Genomic DNA, 8,995 nt, shown 5'->3' with positions numbered 1-8,995 from the left:
ATAGTCTTTTATTCAAAAATTTGCATTTCCTAACCCCTGCATGTGTTGTGCTATAGACCCCGAAGCACCAGAAGGAGATTACTTGGAATTTTCAGAAGGATCTTCGGAGTTCGAAGAAGTTTTTGAATTGGTCCCCTGCGAGGCCAACCCGTCGGACAATACTAACTTTTTAAGCAAACAAGGCAAGCCCCGGTGCATTTATACCTATCTATTTTGGAGTTATTATTTCATGTGTCCAATTATTGGTTATTTGCTATATGTATGCACTAAGTCTAGGAGTTGCTTGAAACCTATTCTTGTGTATGATCATGCCTTGTTTTAAGGACATCTTTGCCACTTGTTCAGACCTTTAGTAGATAACCCAAGTCTAGAATTGCTTAGTTGCTTACATACTTGGTTTACCAACCTTAAGGAAAACTTTTGAGTCATACATGTTACTTATGGAAAGATAACTTGGAAGTTGGGAAGCGGACAGAAGCTAGAGATGTAGTTCTGTCTGCTAGATTAATTTGGTTAAGGCCCGATTCGTTGTCTTAACCTTTGATCAAGTGATAAGCATCTGATCACTTACTGGGTATGGGACCAGTAAAGCCCAGTAGGTTAGTAAACTCTCTGATCGGGAATACTTCGTACCCGCGCTTGACGTGCTGGAGATTGGCAGGGGCGTCGCCTGAAACTCACATGGTGATCGGGCCAGACGTGGGGTCCCATGTGGGGGTGCGTCCCTAGGTCCGGGTAGTCTTATTCCCAATCATTGATTTTGCTAATCGCAAGGTCGTTACGTACGACCTGGACAGCCGTATAAAACTGGTGATCAGGGTACTCTCCTGCAGGATGTAAATTGATCCGGATCGCCGCAATTCTCGGTTATGAATGCACTTGATCATTGTTGAGCATCGTAGAGTAAATTCATGAATGATATACCTTTCTGATAAATGAGTGATGTATGGCTTAAATACCTTATTGTTGTATTTACTCTTTTCTCATCATCTAGAATGGTTAGGTAATAACTTAACCCAAATAAAAGATAAAACTAAGGCATCACTTGTAGTAAGCTTTTCGGCAAAAGTTGTATTAGCCAAGTACACCAAAAAGCTAGCATATACTTCCAAAGAAAGCTATTATATTGGTTAGTCGGGTAAGACTTGCTGAGTACCCCGTACTCAGGGTTATCCCTTGTGGCTATCTTTCAGAAGCACCGTTGGAGTCTACTAAGGAGGAAGCCCCGAAGCCCTAGGGTATTGTTATGAGTCTCACAATACCCTTAAGAAGAAGTTTTAAATGCTCATCTCTTCCTGAACCGTTTATGTTTTAAGTCTTAGAACTCCGTCTAACACTGCACTGTTAAGTTTGCTTCAATCTATGTTCTGTAATAACTCGTACCTTTTATATGTATGTAAAAATGTAATATTTGTTGATGCTATCCCATCGCGGATACTATCCTGATGTATGGCTATGAAACACAACGTGGATCTTTCGAGGAGTCCTAGGGACACTCGACGGACGACCGGACTTATACTGTTTTAAGTGCATTTCGGATAATTGCTGCGTCGGCAGCAATTAGGTGCATTTAAACCAGTTTAAGTTGGACGGTTCCGCCACAGCTGGTATCAGAGCCGTAGGTTGGGATAATCAACAGATATTACCATTTAAAACTGAGACTCTACTTTGAAATAAAGAAAATATGAGTCACAGGTGGCAGTAGTGTTAACTAGTTGTTTTTTTTGGAGATGCTAACTATTTGCTGCGTGTCGCTAGTATTCGGTAGTCTGTTATTTAGGGAGAGATTACGATGCCACCAATTTCTTTACGAGTGTGTATATGAGTCTGTGAGTCCGTAGGAATCGTTGCATCATGTTGCATAAGGATATTTTAAAAAAAATTTGGGTTTGGTGAGTGCCGTTAGACCTGACCTCGTTTCTTTTATAGGATGTTTCAAGAAGGTTACACAGATCAAGATGGATGGACCCGCGGCCGGTATCTGGATAAGCTGGGGTTTGTGCAGTTGCTTTGGAAGACGCTGCAAGAATTAGGCTTTCACAACCCTCCGGAATATTATTGGAGGAAGGAAGATACGGGCCACAAATAGTACTGCACTGTTTATGTGCATATTCCAGATGAAGACACCCGTTCCAATTGGCGTCTAGAAGAAGTAATGGAGTCAGGCTTTGAGTTCAATGACACAATTGAAAGGGCGGCTATGACTGCTCTTACTGAGTTATGTGAAAAGCACAAAGTGGAGATAGGGTCGAGCTCTGCTCGGTTCTATCCTATCAAGAATCAAGATGACGGGATCTGGAAGAGAAGAATTAAAGCTCTAAAGAACTCTTCTCGTGTAGAGCACGATATCTTGGTTGCTGCTGCTTCTGATTACATGACGGCCATGTACAACTTACATCAATCTTGCATCAGGGAGTACTACAATCAAAGGCAGAAAATGAAGATGCTAAAATGGAGTTGATGGGCGCCCGACATGATAAGGAATTGTACAAAAAGGCGGCATTGGCAAGAGAGCACGACATGGAGAAAATAATGAGGGAGCAATCCAGAAGAATCGACGATTATGAAGAGAAACTCAGGGTGATGCAAGGGTTCATAGAGGCCAGCAGGAGCATGGCAGATAGAGCAAGGGAGGAAGCCGAATCCAATGTTAATAGGCTTGAAGCAGAAAGATTTCAGCAGCTGGATGAGATTTTATCACTTCGTCTGGCTTTGGAGGAGATGCAGGCCCAGGTACCTGCGCAAAACATCGTCAATGTTCCACCACCCCCACCACCAGAAGAGCCCCAGCCACCGAACCCAGAAGAAGCGGACCAGTTAGTGGATGTGGTAGGAGTGGAGGAAGATCTTGCTCCACCTGCAGCTCCTAAGATTGATCTGTATGCTCATGAGAACTTAGAAGGGTTTGATGTTGACATGGAGGACGATCAGGGTGAAGCTCCCGCGGGAAATCAACAATTTGCCTGGGCCAATGCAAATGCCGATGGGCTAGATCCACAGGGCTACGGGCCAATGCAGCAATAGGGAGAAGAGGAGCTAGAAGACGGGGAAGAAGAGGAGGATCCCGAAGAGATGGAGGGAAATTCCAGAGTTAGTACCTCCGCATCCTACACTTCTTACACTTCGAGCGACCCCAGGCTGAAATCAGGAATTGAGAACTCAGTGAATCAAGCCCCACCCGTCGCTCCTCCAGGGCAAACGTTGATGACAGTAGACCAAGATATTCTGCAAGCAGCAATGGCCCGACTAGGACTGAATGCCGAGGAACTAGGCATCTACCCTTACGATGGTTGAAGTGAAACCTTATCTGAGAGATGTTGTAATATATTTATGTAAGATACGTGAGATGGACAAAGTAGCATGGTGGTTTGTAAAAAAGTAACTTCAAGTCATGTACTATAAATAAATATGTGTATAAGTGTGGTTTATGTATGGTCATGCTATGATGTGTGAAATATTAGTGTGCAGGGAACTGTTGATAAAATGCACCCTAAATATTAATGTCCTGTTTACTCTTGGCAGCATGACTGATCCAAGAGGTCCACGAGTTTCAGGGTCAGGGGGCCAAGAGGAGAATTTACCGAGAGCTCCAACACTGGCAGATGCTATAGCTAGCCTTATGAACTCAGGGGCAGAACAAGCTCGATTACTTCAAATGATCGTACAGAACACCGGTAACGGTGGAAATCGGCGGGATCCAGAGCGGGGTGTATCCTACACCCAGTTCCTGGATACTCGTCCTCCAATATTTTTGAAGGCTGAGCATCCCCTTGAAGCTAATGAATGGCTTCAAACAATGGAACAGAAGTTTCGAGTAATCCCCCAGTGCACCACCACTCAAAAGGCCGAGTTTGCAGGACTCTAGCTCCAAGGTCCCGCTGGGACCTGGTGGACCAGCTATCTGGCCAGGCAGCCAGTTGGAAGGGAGGTTACATGGGAGAACTTTAAGGAAGCCTTCAGGACACAGTTTGTGCCGGAATGTATCATGCAGATGAAACTGGAGCAATTCTTGGGGCTACAGCAAGGGAACCACAGTATTCTTGAGTATACCAGTGAGTTTGACCACTTAGCCCAATATGCGCCAGAACATGTCAATACCGAGTCCAGGAAAAGAGATTGTTATCTTCGAGGGCTCAATGCAAGAATGCAGGAGAAGTTGTCCACCTGCACTTTTGCCGACTATAGCTCTGCGGTAAGTACAGCCATTACCGCGGAAGAAAAGATGAGAATCCTAGACGAAACCTTAAAGAAAGAAGAAGCTTTGAAAAGGAAGAATGTTCCTTTTGGAAACTTTGGGAATGCTCCACAAAGAATGAAGGTGGTATATCGAGGTCCTCCTCGGCCCATGTATCGACCTTCATTTTAGCAAAGACCCTTCCAGCCCTGGAATGTTAGAGCTCCCAGTACTGCTCCTCGTCCTAGAAATGCGCCACCTCTCGAGTTTCGTAACCCTACTCCTCCAGGAAATCCACAGGTTTGTTTCAACTGTGGAAAACTGGGACACTTTGCCCGGGACTGTCGTTTTCCCAAGGTTGGGGGAAACGCAAACTTAAGGGCTCAAACCTCGGGTCAAGGCACTGGGCAAAAGTTTGTCCGTCGTAAGTTTGTGAACACCAAGACAGGACAAGCTCATTATATGAACGTGGAGGAAATTCCAGAAGGAGAGCCTATTCTGGCAGGTATGTACCTTGTTAACAATTATCCTGCCATGGTTTTATTTGATTCGGGTGCATCACACACTTTTATAAGTAGAAGGTTTGTCACGCAACATCAATTAGAAGTACACACCTTAAATGTCAAATATGCTATTCAAGCTACTGGAGCTACACAGAATACAAATCAAGTAGCTCGCAATGTGGTTTTAAACCTAGAAGGAAATAAGGTGGGTGCTTATCCTCTAATTCTGGAAGATCAAGGAATAGATATTATTTTGGGGGTAAATTAAATGAAGGAACATAAAGTTCAAATCGATATGGATAATCGGGTCGTTAGTATGAAAGATGACCAAGGCCACCCTTTCGAGCTCCAATTACCCGCTCATCCTTGTTTGGACCAGATGGTCAAAAAGACTAGAGCAGTGACTCTAGAATCTATTCCTGTGGTTAATGAGTTTATAGATGTATTCCCAGAAGATCTGCCTGGGCTACCGCCTGATAGAGCGGTAGAATTTACTATTGAGTTAGAACCAGGCACCGCTCCTATCTCGAGAAGACCGTATCGAATGCCACCTAAGGAGCTAGCAGAATTGAAAATACAACTCCAAGAATTGTTGGATAAAGGTTTTGTCCGACCTAGTACTTCACCATGGGGCTGCCCTGCTCTATTCATTAAAAAGAAGGATGGCACATTAAGGTTATGTGTGGATTACTGCCCTTTGAATGCGGTAACCATTAAAAACAAGTATCCATTGCCACGGATTGACTTGTTGTTTGACCAACTAGCTGGAGCCAAGGTCTTTTCAAAAATCGACCTTCGGTCAGGATATCATCAGATTAAGATAAAACCCGAAGACATACCTAAAACAGCCTTCTCAACCCGATATGGACTATATGAATACTTGGTTATGTCTTTCGGACTGCCAAATGCCGCAGCGCATTTTATGTACCTCATGAATTCAGTGTTCATGCCAGAGTTAGACAAATTTGTGGTCGTCTTTATAGACGATATCCTTGTCTTTTCTAAAAATGAAGAGGAACATGCGCAACACTTGCGCATTGTTCTAAATAGACTCCGGGAACACCAGTTGTATGCCAAGTTCAGTAAATGTGAATTCTGGTTAAAGAAAGTTCCATTCCTTGGGCACATATTGTCCGAAAAAGGAATTGAAGTAGATCTCGGAAAGGTCAAGGACATACTGGATTGGAAATCACCAACCTCTGTTCATGAAGTAAGAAGTTTCTTGGGAATGGCCGGCTATTACCGTAGGTTCATCCCTAATTTCTCAAATATTTCTAAACCAATCACAGAATTATTAAAGAAGGAAGTGAAATTTGAATGGAAACGTGAGTGTGAAGAATCATTTCAAGTTTTAAAGAAATTGCTAACTACAGCCCCAGTGCTAGCTCAACCTGACATAGAGAAACCCTTTGATGTATACTGTGATGCCTCGGGAACAGGCATAGGGTGTGTTCTTATGCAAGAAGGCAGAGTTATTGCTTATGCTTCTCATCAACTGAAGCGTCATGAAGAGCATTACCCTACCCATGATTTAGAGCTTGCTGCCGTAGTGCATGCATTAAAGATATGGTGACACTATCTTTTGGGTAGTGAATGTCGTATCTTTACTGACCACAAAAGCTTGAAGTACATCTTTACTCAGATGGACTTGAACATGAGGCAAAGACGGTGGCTGGAACTGATTAAAGACTATAAGTTAGAAATCCATTATCATCCTGGTAAGGCTAATGTGGTGGCCGACGTCTTGAGCAGAAGGGCTCAATGCCACTGCACAACCGTCCAGTCTAACCTTAAGACCTTATGTGAGGAAATGGAAGATTTGAGTTTGGAAATAGTAAAACAAGGCACCCTTCAGAATATTATGATACAAGATACCCTAAAGGAAAGGATTATAATAGCCCAAAGAGAAGATCCATGGATTAAGATATTCTATCAGCAAAAAGCCGAAGGAAAGGTCCCCAAACTCAATCAAGAAGAAGATGGAGGACTGTACTTTAAGAAGAGGATAGTAGTTCCTGAGGATGAAAGCCTAAGAAAGTTGATCTTAGGAGAAGCACATCTGTCTAAGTTTGCTATTCATCCCGGAAGCAATAAAATGTACCAAGATTTAAAGCAAAGATTTTGGTGAGCCAAGATGAAACCTGAAATTACAAGGTATGTAGCTGAATGTGATACTTGCCGAAGAGTTAAGCCTATATTACAAAAGTCGGCAGGTTTACTACAACCTTCAGAAATCCCTGTCTGGAAGTGGGAGGATATTTCCATGGACTTTATAGTTGGATTGCCTACCACTTCAAAAGGATATGATTCCATATGGGTTATTGTCGACCATCTTACTAAGTCAGCTCACTTTATTCCAGTCAAGACTACTTATCCGGTGTCGACATATGCTAAACTCTATATAGCCCGGATTGTATCCTTGCACGGAGTACCAAAGACCATTACCTCTGATCGAGGTTCCCAGTTTGTTTCCAGATTTTGGGAACAATTGCAAAAGGACATGGGCACTACTCTCATTAGAAGTTCTGCCTATCATCCTCAAACTGGAGGACAGACAGAAAGGGTCAATCAAATCTTGGAAGACATGTTAAGAGCATGTGTCCTTACCTTCTCTAAGCTATGGGACGAATGTTTGCCCCTAGCCGAGTTCTCCTATAATAATAGCTATCAAGCTAGCATTAAAATGGCACCTTTCAAAGCCCTATATGGTCGAAGATGCCGAACCCCTTTAAATTGGTCAGAAGTAGGAGAAAGGACACATTTGGGATCAGATCTGGTTATGGAAACCGAGGAAAAGGTCCAGAAAATCCGCAAACATTTGGAAGTAGCCCAGTGTCGACAAAAGAGTTATTCGGACAAAAGGAGACGGTCCTTGGAATTTCATACCGGAGATTTTGTATATTTGAAGGTATCTCCGATGAAAGGAGTACAACGATTTGGAGTAAAGGGTAAATTAGCCCCAAGATATATTGGTCCTTATGAAATTCTGGAACGGAAGGGTCCAGTGGCATATAAGTTGTCATTGCCAGACCAACTTACTTCTATACATGACGAATTTCATGTATCCCAGCTTAAGAAGTGCTTAAGAGTTCCAGAAGAGATTCTAGAAGATCCGGAAATTGAGCTTGAACCAGATCTAACCTATGAGGAAAGGTCCATTAAAATTCTGGATCAAAAGACAAGAGATACCCGAACTCGGAGTATCACGTTTTACAAGGTACAATGGAAAAATCATACCCCGGATGAAGCTACTTGGGAACAGGCTGAGGACCTAGAGTCTAAATATCCAAAATTATTTGAAACCGTCAGGAATAGATGAACAAAAGCCACCGCCCCACTATCCTTGTACAGAAAAAGGAAGAATAGTTGACCTGACGCAGTTTCCTTTCCATTCTCAAAACCGAAGATTTAACCCCGGGAATCTCGGGACGAGATTCTGTTAAGGGGGAGAGGCTGTAACACCTGCCATTTTAGTCATCAAAGTGACTTTCAAGAATTGAAAGCAAATCGAGAAGAAAAGGAAAAGAAATTGGCAAAAAATAAAATTCGGGGCAAATTTGACCGAAATTTGAATTTTGAAATTGAAATTCAGAAAAATTCTGCAAAAATATGGAATAAAAGTGTAAGAGTGATTAGAACTTGAGGATCAAGAAATTGGAACTTGAGGATCAAGAAAGTGTAAGACTGATCCTAAATATCTCAAAAGAATCAAAGAAAGAAATTGAAAACCGAAACGCACTATTCACCGTCCGACAACAGCAGCTTCACAAAACAGCCTCAGAGTCCATTTTGGAAATTAAATTCTGATGAATTTTTCAAGTAAGTGGATCAGGACAACTATACCATGTTGAAGTATGAACCTTGGACTCCTAGAATTGGGTGTTGTTAATCAGGAATAGCAGAGGGAACCATTTCAAATGGAAGCCTAAAGTTGGCACTTTGTCACGGTAGGCAGTTTTGCTGAAATTGACTAAGTCTGAAAATGACAGTAGATGGCCGACTTTGGAATGAATTTCAGAGGAATGTAGATTAAAAGGTGTACATGTTTATGGGCAAAATGGAATCATTGGATGTCCTAGAACACGAATGGGAAGAAGTTGGACTGGAAAAGGAGGATTTGGATCACCAAATTTGTTCCCAAAGTAAGGCAAATGACACAGTGATGTAACTGACGAACTGAATGCCGATTTCAGTAAAGTTCAGACAAACAGAAGAAAGAATTCAAAATTCGACTGGGGAGTGATGTTTATCTCGGGTCAGAGCCAAAATAAAATTTGAAGAGTTCAAGTTTATCTACAACTTCGGTTAAGACACTTGG

Source organism: Setaria italica, chromosome IX (genome assembly GCF_000263155.2).
Source record: "Setaria italica strain Yugu1 chromosome IX, Setaria_italica_v2.0, whole genome shotgun sequence".
Classification (NCBI taxonomy): Eukaryota; Viridiplantae; Streptophyta; class Magnoliopsida; order Poales; family Poaceae; genus Setaria; species Setaria italica.
Note: the sequence above shows the minus strand (reverse complement) of the source record.